The sequence below is a fragment of the Rhamphochromis longiceps genome, linkage group LG5 (assembly GCF_057381845.1).
Source record: "Rhamphochromis longiceps isolate RC_006_pf linkage group LG5, R_longiceps_female_GT1.1, whole genome shotgun sequence".
Taxonomy (NCBI): Eukaryota; Metazoa; Chordata; class Actinopteri; order Cichliformes; family Cichlidae; genus Rhamphochromis; species Rhamphochromis longiceps.
This window is the reverse complement of record NC_140561.1, coordinates 9,677,237-9,685,360: the sequence shown is the minus strand read 5'-3', so window position 1 is coordinate 9,685,360 and position 8,124 is coordinate 9,677,237. Positions and strand designations below refer to the sequence as shown.

Here is an 8,124-nt window from a genome sequence, read left to right as displayed (position 1 = left end):
CGAGAGGAGATTCAGATTTAGAGTGGCGAGATATGCCGTCATCTCCACTGTGTGCAATACCAGATTTCATTCTGAGCATTATGGGCATTTATGATGTCGCTATAGCAGTGAAATGTGTTTCGTTCCTTTATGGCATAATAACAATTTAAGATTTTGATGTAAAATGCAGGTGATTGCCTGAGCGCTTTATGTCCCATACTGTGCAAGAATATAGCAGAGCTCACATTTGCAGCTGCTTTTGCCAATACTTGGTGATTGTTTGCTTTTCAGTCAATTTAAAAAACAAAAAAAAAAAGCAAACAAACAGAGAAATATGTCTTTGGCTGTTATCTGTGAGACAAAACCTGGTGCTGCTCCATACAAGTAGTAACCAGAACAAAAAACCCAAAACAAAACAACAACTTGGAGGCTAAACCTGGCTGTACTTTCCTGCGGTGATAACGGTTAGGGAACAGGATGTGTTTGTTTTCTTGTTAAATTGCAGTGGCTGTTTGCACTCTCTTCACAAAGCTCTTACGTCCTTAGACAATCAACAACTATCATCAAGAAAGTCTATATTTTGGTGTGGAAATGGACGGAGACTGTCCACGGTCATGATTACAACATACTGTACACACACTTGAATTCGACAAATTTGAAGAACAATGGAAAAGAGCTGGAAAACTGATTTATCAAAGGTGAGTCACACAAAATCTAACATGTCAGTCAGTTTACTAATGGACCTTATATCCAGAATGTAACTATGGAACTCCAAAGTGTTCAAAATTAAATAAATAAATAGGTCAAGATGAAATAAATAACTATGTGAATAAATAAGACACAGATATGTAATGTGAGAATGATATTGTGAAATAATGGAACACATTTTGAAAACAATGCTCATTATTGTGAAACATTACATTCTGTTATATAAATTTACTTATAATTGTGAAATATTATTTCATGGTCTTTATTTTTCACAATAACAGAGATTATTCCTGAGGCATTTTATTTATTTCCAGCCGTTTATATTCCAAAATGACCTTTTTTCAAAGTCAGTCTTTATTTCAAAATCCCGTTTTTCCCGATGGTCTATTTATTTCATAATGCGACTTTTCAGCAGAATGACTTTGTCTGTCAATCAAGAAAGACAGGGCGGAGCCAGTTGTGTGATTGGTTGCTCCTTTACTCAGACATAAGTAATAGCACATGAATTGTCGATTTAGGTTTAATGGTGCAATGCATCTCCTATGCAGCTGGCGGCAGTATGCAGCTCAAAATAAACTTAAGGCACCGACAAATGCAAAACACTGGGCGCGAATAACGTTACAGGTGTATCAATTCTTGTGAAGGGCATGGCTGCAGGAAACAAGTCCGTTTCTGAGTTACTCAGAGAAGTTGCTAACCGCTTAGATTGTACGTCTTCACCTCAGTCTGCGTATTGCAGCAGTGTACTGGAGATGAAGTGGTCCCTGGTCCAAGTTCTCATCACAACCGCACAGTGTTAACGTTAGCAAATGCTAACGCTATCACAGCTAGCTCCACTCCACGAAACGCTGTTCAGGGTAAGTAACGATATGTTATTATTGCTTGGTTAGTCTGTCTGTCTGGCAAAAATGAGCTTTTTAATCAGTTTAGTCACAGATTTTTTTTAATACTGTTTTTTATCATAGCAAAGAATTCTATAAATTAGGTAAGAGAAAATAATTGTCTTCTGGGTTAATGTCTGTATTACTATTTACATTGTTGTAGGTAATAGTTATTCATGACTGTTTTAAAGTGGCTTATCTTCTGTGCTAATATGGAAGACAAGTAATCTATGTGAAAGAAAAGAAAGCAATTTTAGTTCAACGTAGTGATTTTGTAAGTGGGTATAATTTGAAAATGCTTTTACTAGTACAGTGGATGTTCTTTAAATATTTAACATTTAAAGTGTGTGTCACTTTACAGACTCCAACTTCAGTTTTGGTTTGGTCTCACCGTTGTAGGTCATAACACAAACAAGTCGTCAAGTCAAGCAGCTGAGGAAAGGGCTTAAGGAAACCATGGTATGGCCGCTTCTGACAGAAAGATCAGACATCATTTCTCCTTTCTTACCAAGGGAATCAGAGACTGCTCCCTGTTGTGAGGTAAGGTCAGGTCACATCTTTTAACATCTGAATAGTAAAGCTATTTGGTTAATTTATGAAGGATGAACATTAATTGTTGACACAAAACACCAATATACTGTTTTGTATGCGTGGGTTAGTTGAACAGCTGGCTTACATTTAATAAAAATACACCTAATGTTGCTGATGCTCTTAAGACTACAAGATAAGTAAAGCTATAAAATGACTGTGGCCTGCCACAGAAGATGAAGATGAGGAAGAAGAGGAATGCTCTCGAGGATAAATGCAGAGTGGCAGGTTACCTTCGGTCCTTCATTGAAAATGGTAAGTCTGCTGCGATAGGTATTTTGCCATTGGTTTTCTCTGATTATACTTTGGTAAATTACATACAGTCCAGTGATCTTGGGTCATTAACAAAGTACACTATAGTAGAGCTGGGCGATATGAGATTTTTTCATATCACGATATTTATTTTTATTTATTTTTTTATAAAAGGACAAGAGCGGTGAGGTCTATCGCAATAGTTTAATTTTTCTATTGAGAAAAAGTTATTTCGCAATACATATCGTTATCGTTCTATCGCCCAGCTCTACGCTATAGTATAATTTTGTTTTGTTATTTGCTCCATGCAATACATAAGAGTGGTGGCATTATCAGTTGCACTAGAATTGTATGTAGACTACTTTTAGCTTTGTTAACATAAAAATATCTATAAAAGCTACAACAGCAATTTGAGTGGGGCAAAAATGTCTGGTGCCCTGTATGTAAGTGGTCATCTTTTATGGTATTTCTCCATAAAAGATTCAAAATAATGAATATAGGATGTCATTATAGTTTAAAACAATCTTCTGTTGCAGCATCTTGTGCACAACAAAAAGCCCTCATCAAGTTTTGGACAGGATGGGAAGTCTTGCCGAGAAATGACTGTGGAAGTGGTCAACAGCAATCTTCCAAAGTCTTCCACCGGTTTTGAAGTACTACGTCTTCCTGCACACTACTGTACCTATGAGTCATTTCTAATGGACATTCAGGTGTGTCTCAACTCTACTGACTCAGGTTTTGGTCTGGTTTACGATTGATTCCATAACCACATGGTAAAATTAGACCATTTCTTCTTTCTTGCATCACATTACTGTACTCGGTGTTCAAAGAAACGGACAATCTAGTGAGTTCTAGTTCTTTTTAATACACTTGACAGTGAAAAATACAGAGTACAGGTGTGCATTTATGGCTTTTTTAATATAAACTGATGAAGAGTTCAGATATCAAAATCAGTTGTTCACTGTACATTATAAATTACACAATATGTTTTGTTTATACTCGCTACTGATACAAAAAAAATTTCTAGAAAAAATTATTTGAATTAAGATGTTACACTACTCTACTGTGTTCATTGTATTAAATCTGCTCAGAGTTGACATGTACTGTATATCCAACCAAGAAATGAATATCATTAAAGTGACAGCTGTATAAAACAAATCCTGTTTTATAGCCACTCACTGTTTTGTTGAAAATGAAATTGGTTATGCTGTTTTGAGTCAGTATTAGCTACAAAGCTGTAGAAATTAAAAAAAAAAAAATCCTCCTGACATAGAAACTGATTAAATGTAATAATGTCTTTCTACAAGTGATTTTGAAGTATTGGTAGCACAGCAGGGTCTTGTTCATTCAGTGCATCTGGGAGCTGAATCTCAGGAATGGTGATCTCATTTGATGGGCAGCGATTATGTTGTCCTGTCCAGTCCACACCATAATCCTCATCAACCTGAAAGAGCATGCACATGTTTTAAATCTAAACTGAAGAGGTGTTTCCTGCAGCTGTTCCTAGATGGACTTATTGAGTCTGCCAGGGCCTATGTGAGTTGCTTAGGCATTGGCTACCAACTAATTATTCATTCACCCATTCTAGGTCAGGATTGGTTCTCTTCAGGTATAACAAATTTAACTTTGTTTAAAGTATTGCCATCTATACCTGACAGGTGGGATAAAAGAGAATGGCTTGGGAGACGCACAGCAAATCTCAAAGTTTTCCAATTAATGCTGAAAGAACCAAGGATGTAAATGTATTCTTGTTTTAGCTTTACCGAAGACACCAGAGAAAGTATGATATCTATAATGCTGCTGAAATAGACAAAACCATTTCAATAAACTCGCTATTTAACATCAACCTTGTTATGCGTTATCAGAGAACAATCAACTGCAAACAGCAATGAAACATTCAACTATGTACTATTTAAAGCACTAATGACCCTGCTGTCTAACAAGATGTGATAAGTAAGTAGACTGTGGAAAGCTGGTGGGTCTACTCTCTGTGTAAAAGGTTCCTACAGGCTCCACTGACCCCAGTCTCCGAGTTAACACACTAACAGCTAACACTGCTAAACGTGTCTCAACGCCGAGATGGCGCCGATAGCTTTAGCCGTAGCTGCCCCACTTAGTTTAGACAGTAACAAAAAAAAGTAAGCGATAATAATTCATTGTCAAACGTCATAATTAAGGTCAACACCTAAACAATGCTGTGTACAGAATCACACAGGTGCTCAATTACAGCATAAACTTACCTTAGACCATCCTCCGTCATTTTCCTCCTAATTGTGCTCGGAGACACAGAAAATGTATCGGCAATTACCCCGACGGTTATCCCGGACAGCACTAAAGTCCTGAGTGCTGCACCGGGATTTCTAGACGTGGACGGCCAACATTTGAAGACTGTTCTTCCTCGGCGTATTCCAAACGAACACGGTGCTGAATTGATCTTAAACCTTTGACAATGCTGTCATCGATGCGAACATCTTGAAGAGCAATTATCATCCCAAGCATTTCAGAAACATCTAAACGACTCAAAACAGTATCTACAGGTAAATGATCCCTCTCTATCTGATTTGCTTAAATGAGCAGAACTGGCTGAAGTTCACACCAGTCCGCCATCCTCCGTGACTTTTGACCTAGCACGCTGTTGCTAGCTGCAGTAGCCGTCCGCGGAGCCGGTATCCAGGAAAACTAGTCGATGGTAAACGATAAGCCAATAGGTGCAAAGGTCCAGCCCACTTACATTGATTGACAGACAAAGTCATTCTGCTGAAAAGTCGCATTATGAAATAAATAGACCATCGGGAAAAACGGGATTTTGAAATAAAGACTGACTTTGAAAAAAGGTCATTTTGGACTAAAAACGGCTGGAAATAAATAAAATGCCTCAGGAATAATCTCTGTTATTGTGAAAAATAATGACCATGAAATAATATTTCACAATAATAAGTAAATTTATATAGCAGAATGCAATATATTTCACAATAATGAGCATTTTTTTTCAAAATGTGTTCCATTATTTCACAATATCATTCTCACATTACATATCTGTGTCTTATTTATTCACATAGTTATTTATTTCATCTTGACCTATTTATTTATTTAATTTTGAACACTTTGGAGTTCCATATGTATCTGGCAGCAGACACTCTTATGCTTTATATGACATATATGATCTAAACCAGGGGTGGGCAACTCCAGGCCTCAAGGGCTGGTGTCCTGCAGGTTTTAGATGAGTCCTTGATCCAACACAGCTGAATTAAATGGCTAAATGACCTCCTCAACATGTCTTGAAGTTCTCCAGAGGCCTGGTAATGAACTAATCATTTGATTCAGGTGTGTTGACCCAGGGTGAGATCTAAAACCTGCAGGACACTGGCCCTTGAGGCCTGGAGTTGCCTACCCCTTTTCTAAATGAAGATTTGATGTTTAGTTAAGTTTAGCCTCAAAGAAAAAAATCTCCAAGTCTCCAAAACCAACAGAAATAAGTTTTAGTAATGTTCACAATTCAGTTTAGCCCAATTTACATTAAGCAAATCATCTAGTTTACTTATTTCATATGTATAGTGCTTATTCACAGTCAACTAAAGGTGGTTTAAATTATAAGGTAAAGATTTCATTGTTCTCACAAGTCTTGGCAATCAGAGAACAAAGAATATAACCATCCTAAATGACAAACATCAAAAACTATTCACAGTGAAAAAAGAAACTTAGGGTTACGATTAGCACCTATGCGGACTCAGAGCTCAAAGTGTTAGCTAGCGACCTCAGGGAGGGTAAGCCTTTAGTCATTTACGTCCTCTCATGAAACCTTGGGTGGTGTGTTTTGCATGTTGCTGCTATGGTGTTGTGAAACTGGACGTGTTAAGTAAAAGGCAGACCTCGAGATCACTGTTCGCTCATATTGTAGTGACTTGTTAGTGACAGCGTTGACCCACCCTGCCTTTTACCCTCTGTTATCTGCCCATTTTGACTCTAATATGGATAATTTACAAGTTATTCATAATGATGTATTAAACAAACCTGGAAACCAGTAACCGGGACCATAAGCTCATCAGAGAACTGTTGACTCTGTTCAATAACCTAGTTTTGGAACCAGAAGAGTCCGTCTCCGCTGCCTATTAGCAAAAATGCAGATTTAAGGCACTTCTGCATTATTTCCCTTTTCAGACACAGAAGCTACGCCTCTGCCCATGTTCAGTATTTGGTTTTCCACCAAGAGTTTACAGTTGGGTCTGTACTTAGCTCCACTGTTGCTTGGGCAAATTACCATTGTCAGGACGCTATCGTGCTTATTATGGCAATGCACAGTAGCATTAGCTATTCTGCAGAAAAACCTACTCGCTTTGCAGTTATCTTGAAATTTTGAAATTACAAATTTGACATGGTAATGGTGCTAAATGAAAAGTCATTTTGGGTTAATTTTGAGGTGAGCAAAGAATGTTTGCTGCAAATTTTATAGTAACCCAGGTAAATAGTCAAATTCCCATATGTCAATGTCATGTTGGTGCATAAGGAAGTGAAAGTTTTTGAAGGTTTTATGAAGCAGGAATCATCCTTTGGTGATCATGAATAATTCGTATGACATTTGTGGGCAATCTGGGATATAGCTATTTAGATATTTCAGTTGCGATTAGGGTAGATTAAGGACTAACAGACAAATCAGTACTGCTAACTATTGTTAAGTCACTAACAGTGCTTTACAAATCACAGTTTTTGCAGTAACACATGAAACATTGTCGAATTTGATGACATTGGCTGATGAGAGCAGAATAGAAAAATCCACAGCATTGCTTTCTCAAATAAGTGACAGCCTCCCTAATCCCATAATGCAAAAATCCTTATTTCTCAGTCTTATATCTTCTCCACATTGTACTGTCCAAATCTATATTACATGCATTCTGTAGCTGACAACATAACTGCAAACAGTCTCCTGTGTCAGAAGAGAGGAAGCTGTTAAGATGGGAAACAATAGTGAATATGGTATAAACATTACAGTCAATTTCATTTAATGAAAATCAGTTTCATGTAACAATTAGTGTTTGTGAAGTTCTGAGACTAATTTATTTTTCTTATTATGTTTACAGTGCAGTATATGAGCACAGTAAGTCTGTGGTGCCCTATGGATTTGAGTGTAATATTGCTTCCAAAACCCCCCAAAGCTCTGTCTCACTCACTGTTGTATTTCAATTGCATTCAACTGACAAAATCAGAAATAAGAACTTGGGCATAAAATGTATCAGCAAAAACCACAGTGGACAGTCTATGTTAAATATAGAAACATGGCTGTTGTGATTGTTAAAGATCGTGGATTTGATATGAGGAATGCCACTGATAATCATCACCATGATGGAGTAATGTGCCGCAGATGCTCTTTAATGCCTTGCCCGAAAATTGTTTTATTTGGCACTTTGACACGACTAAAATAGAAACTCGATAAAAAACGGCTGACTCTGTTGTCATCTTATTTGTGGGAAAGAGTTTTAGAACTTTTTCTCTTTGATCAGACATCAATTGTTGCCGTCATAGGGACACCATTTCTCTGTCTTTCAAGCTTAGGGCAAGGAGCCAGAGAGGCGTGGTGAGGGGAATTGCTTTTTTGAAATTATGTTAAAATCCCTGAAGATAGATAGATAGATAGATAGATAGATAGATAGATAGATAGATATATATATATATATATATATATATATATATATATATCTATCTATCTATCTATCTATATATA

At 37.0% G+C, this 8,124-nt stretch overlaps 2 long non-coding RNA genes across 4 annotated transcripts; one reads left to right on the top strand and one right to left on the bottom strand.

Annotated features, from left to right (window-relative positions):
- The first annotated feature begins 1,403 nt into the window (after nt 1-1,403).
- LOC146669197 (uncharacterized) lies at nt 1,404-3,461 on the top strand. 3 transcript variants are annotated; one of them, XR_014911690.1, is made up of 4 exons: nt 1,404-1,544; nt 1,930-2,108; nt 2,330-2,411; nt 2,945-3,461. It is a non-coding gene; the product is annotated as an uncharacterized LOC146669197 (long non-coding RNA). The 3 variants fall into 3 exon arrangements; XR_014911692.1 differs by having other exon boundaries at nt 2,285-2,411; XR_014911691.1 differs by having other exon boundaries at nt 1,407-1,544; nt 1,968-2,108.
- On the bottom strand, nt 3,254-5,357 carry LOC146669196 (uncharacterized). Its single transcript, XR_014911689.1, has 2 exons — nt 4,649-5,357; nt 3,254-3,852 (listed from the first exon to the last, which is right to left on the bottom strand). It is a non-coding gene; the product is annotated as an uncharacterized LOC146669196 (long non-coding RNA).
- Between the last annotated feature and the right edge of the window lie 2,767 nt (nt 5,358-8,124).